Source organism: Gossypium hirsutum, chromosome A11 (genome assembly GCF_007990345.1).
Source record: "Gossypium hirsutum isolate 1008001.06 chromosome A11, Gossypium_hirsutum_v2.1, whole genome shotgun sequence".
Lineage (NCBI taxonomy): Eukaryota > Viridiplantae > Streptophyta > Magnoliopsida > Malvales > Malvaceae > Gossypium > Gossypium hirsutum.
This window is the reverse complement of record NC_053434.1, coordinates 63434897-63439501: the sequence shown is the minus strand read 5'-3', so window position 1 is coordinate 63439501 and position 4605 is coordinate 63434897. Positions and strand designations below refer to the sequence as shown.

Below are 4605 nucleotides of genomic sequence, written 5' to 3'. Positions count from 1 at the left end.
AAATGCCTAACACAAGCATTCATCCATAGGTTAGTCATATTAATACATGAAATCATCCATTATCACAATTTAATACTCAATATATATTGTATTCAACATTTCATTCTCAATCATATAGTCAATAATTCATTCCATAACAGTACTCCTCCGTATAAACAACATTTATGCCCGTTGAACCTATTAGAACTTCAAAGGATACTCGGGTGATATACATCAGTAATCTGTCAATTCATTATCATTTTTGCTCTTTCGAGCCATGATCGGTAAGCTCCTCCTGAGCTGATGAATAGTAAGCTCTATTGAGCTAAAACAGTAAACTTTGATGAGCTGAACAGTAAGCTCATACGAGCTGAGAACAGTAAGCTCTTACGAGCTAATATATAGATAAGTTCATATGAGCTGTGGTGATTCCACAACAAATGCAGGAACTTGACCAAAACGTTAACCCTAGTGACATGTCACTCGTATCCTACGAATTCTTACGGTTCAAACGGGGCTCGATAATAATTAAACTATATCAATAAGGAATTTACAATCCAAATATATATCAACTGCTCAATTATACACATTTTTTGCAATTATTTCAAGTATTTAAAAGTTTGATTCTAATTATACGAACTTACCTCGATTTGCTCGGATGAAAACTATCGACTATTCGTCTACTTTTCTTTTTCCCCGATCTAATTCTGACCTCGGTTTATCTTGATGTATATAATATCAAATTCAGTACATTCAGTATTCAATCAATCCAATTTAGTCCATAATCATCTTATGGCAAAGTTTACACTTTTGCCCCTACTATTTTGACATTTTTACAATTTAGTCTCTTTTTCACATAAAATTGCAAATTCATCCAATTAGACCCTTAACTATGCTAGAAAAATTTCATAGAGACTCCTAGCAGCCCATATCTTTCATTATTTCATATTTTTACCCACCTAATTTTACAATTTCACAATTTAATCCTTTTTTGACATTTTTGTCAAAAATCACTTTACAAAACTAGTTTAACTATCAACAATTATTCAAAATCCATCATCAACCATCCAATTACTCAAACATTCAACAATGGTAACATGTTAAATCTTTAACAGATTCAAAATCTAAGGTACGAGCTAGCTAGAATACGAAGCAACAATCTCAAAAACGTAAAACTCATTAAAAACTGAGTCAAAATGACTTACCAATCTAGCTATCAAATGACCGAACCCTAGAACAACTTCAATGGTTTCTTATTCTTGGTATTTTCGGCTAAAGAAATTGAGTATGAAGCTTTATCTTGTTTTTATTTTATTTATCTTATGATAATAACTATTTTACATATTTACCCTTAATAATAAATCATTTAAAACATTCATTTAATGTCCATTATTGTCCAATTACACTAGGGATGGTATAATTACAACATAAGGACCTTAACTTTAAGGTTCTATAGCTATTTAATACTTTTAGCTAACAGAACACAAGTTTTACGTTTTACGCGATTTAATCCTTTTTACAGAATTAAGCATTCAAAAAGTAAAATTTCTTTATAAAACTTTCACACAATAATTCTATCATGCTGTAAACTTTAATAAAATAATAAAATAAATATTTTTACTTCAGATTTGTGGTCCCAAAAACACTGTTCCAATTTGACTAAAAACTGAGCTATTACAAGATTAGTAGTAATAAATAAATAAAATAAAATTGTATCTATAACCTACAAATTTTCTAATTATTCCTTCTAAAGTGCAAAACTTAAAATCAAACTAGTGACGTTGTCTCCCCGGCAATGATGCCAACACTTTGACCTCCTCTGAATGTACTAACGTCCAAATTATGAATATTACAATAAAATATATAGGTATGAGAGGCTGTATCTGTAAGTATACGGGTCTAGTTGTAATATATTTACAATGGAATATGTGAGTACGCTGAGGGTCGTACCCAAGGGATGCGAGTACTAGATCAATTTTAACCTAAACACAAAAAGATCTAACTAGTATTCTAATTAAGTTATAGTACAAAGTTAAAATAAAATGGACTTTTTAAGCTTTTATAGTAATAAAAGAAAATAACATAAAGAAATAAAATTCAAGAGATCAAAATATAGAATAAATCAAATTTAATTATAGGTGATTAGCTCACTTTGATAATTCCTATCAACTGTCGCTTCAAGTTTTTCGTCAATCAACTAGTCGTTGCCCCAGCAGGATATTCTGATCTTCCACTTGAATAACGAGTCAACAAGGACTACTTATCTTCCGACCTCATAGTCCAGATTGGTTTGGGGTGAAGGTGTTCACAAATAGGCAATACCAATTTTGGGTTAATTCCCACTTTGATGACTTCCCATAGTTGTCTGGACTAGGCTTGTTTTACATTTTCCTTTCCGAAACAGCTGATCCGTTGAGTATCCCTACAAAACAATTAATAGATCATACCTCCACTTGCTAATCCCCCAAAGAGGGATTAGTTCCTCATGGTTTCCATAGACAATATAGAATCAATATAAAGAGAAAACATGCCAAATAAATTGACAATATAGAGTTGTATTAAGATTGATCGCAGATCCATAAGGTTTGGTTGTCTTCATAATACAGATCTCTCAAAATAGAATAAGAACAAATGAAAATAAATCTAACCTAAGAAAAGAGAAAACTAAACTGAAATGAAAAGACTAAATCTAGACTAAGTGAATTGTGTCTATAACATGTGATAAAGGAGCCTATTTATAGATTTTAGGTGGTCGTCGTCCTTAAACCTAGGTCAGTTGATGTTCTTGAACTTTAAGTTTGATTATGCGGAACAAAACTCCCCTGTCTCGTGTTTAATTCCCGTCCAGATTCAATGTCGCAACATACCAGGTCCTGTGTCGCGATATAGCAGTCAATGTACTCCCTTTGGGATATCTTCAGGGTATGGGTATGTCGCGACACCCTTAGGCCTCATTTGATCTCTAAAGTCAATAAACGAATCAATTTGCACATTTTATTAACTTAACAAAAACTTACGAAAACATAATTAATACGTAATGAAAATATTTGGTTTCAAGTTCTTAAAGTGTGGAAATTAGTTTGATCTGCTACACGGATTACGGCAATTCAGCCTTTAATAATTATTGTCATTTAGACACAATAACTTGATCGACTTCAACTTTCTTTCACATAAGTCATATACAAGTCGTTATTTGAGTTATCACCATTATTCATCCATTTTCCTCATTTAATAAGGTTCTGCCATTTTGGTGAACAAATTATCTCCTTTACTTATTTATCTCAATTCATATACATATATATTATAATAATAGAAAACTTATTACACACTTTCTCTTCGTCATTTATTACATTAATTAACTAATTAGTGATTTTTCATTATAAAGTAAGAGAATTTCCATGAGAACTTACCTTCAAAATCACCAAAAATAGGAGATAGTTTTTTTTTCTACTCAACCACTTCTTCCTTTCCTTTGCTTGGAGTTCCTTTTCCAAGCCTTTTCTCTTTATTAAAACATTGAATACATATAGTAAATATCATACTAAATGTTCAACAACTTAATAGACATGAATGTTATAAATATATGTGATGAGATGATGAAACTAATTCATTCTTACCTTCACTTGAATTTCCTCTCACTAACTTAAGTAAAACCCTAAATTTTGATGGGAGGATGAAGATGGAAACAAGCTTAAGAAAGGATTTAAAGTTGATAGTTGATTTTAGTGAAGGAAATAAGGTTTAAATTTGAAATGTGGCTTGGATCGAAGGAAGGAGGTGGAAATAGTGGGATGAGATTTTTCTCCTTTCTTGTTACAATGGTTGAAGTTCTTGAGGAAGAGAAGGGTGGATTTTTCTCTCTTTTTCTTTTTTATTCAATTTAAAAACAAAATTGGTAAAAGTCAACCAAAATTTGTGTGGTCAAGAATGCCCCTAATTTATTTTTATTCAATTTAAAAATAAGGTTGGTAAAAGTCAACCAAATTTCGTGTGGTCAAGAATGCTCCTAATTTATTTTTATTCAATTTAAAAATAAGGTTGGTAAAAGTCAACCAAATTTCGTGTGGTCAAGAATGCTCTTAATTTATAAAATTAAATTTAATAGCTGAGATTCCTCCTTATCACTATTCTTAAACTTTTAAACTTCAAATTTTAATTATAGCCATATGAAATGTCTAAAATGCCCTTCTTGCATTTCTCAAATTCATTCAATCATTCATTTCCTCTTGTAGTAAATTTGCACTTTAGTCCCTCATCACATTTTCACTTCTCAATAAATTCTCCAATGTCCTATATTTCCATCAATCATTAATAAGTTAGAAATTATTTTTTAGAAAATTTCCATGCACTTCTCGGAATAGTACCACATTAAGGATTAAAAAAATTTTAGGATGTTAAAAAAAAAACTTAATAACTAAAAAAATTTAATCATAATAGTTAAGATATTGTAAAGATAAAATAAATAAACAATTACATCAAGAAATTACATGCACAAAGCAAATTAGATTAAAAAACTAAAAATTAAAATGTAAAAAAGATTGAGGAAAAAATTATTTAAAACTTATTTATAAAGTTTAATTTTCAAAGAAAGTAAATCAAATCAAATAATTCAAAATTCAAAATTTT

The 4605-nt window shown here is 29.9% G+C and overlaps 1 long non-coding RNA gene across 1 annotated transcript; it reads right to left on the bottom strand.

The window, feature by feature from the left end:
* Window positions 1-2126: 2126 nt before the first annotated feature.
* LOC121209913 (uncharacterized) lies at window positions 2127-3809 on the bottom strand. Its single transcript, XR_005905096.1, has 3 exons — window positions 3597-3809; window positions 3390-3482; window positions 2127-2941 (listed from the first exon to the last, which is right to left on the bottom strand). It is a non-coding gene; the product is annotated as an uncharacterized lncRNA (long non-coding RNA).
* Window positions 3810-4605: the final 796 nt, after the last annotated feature.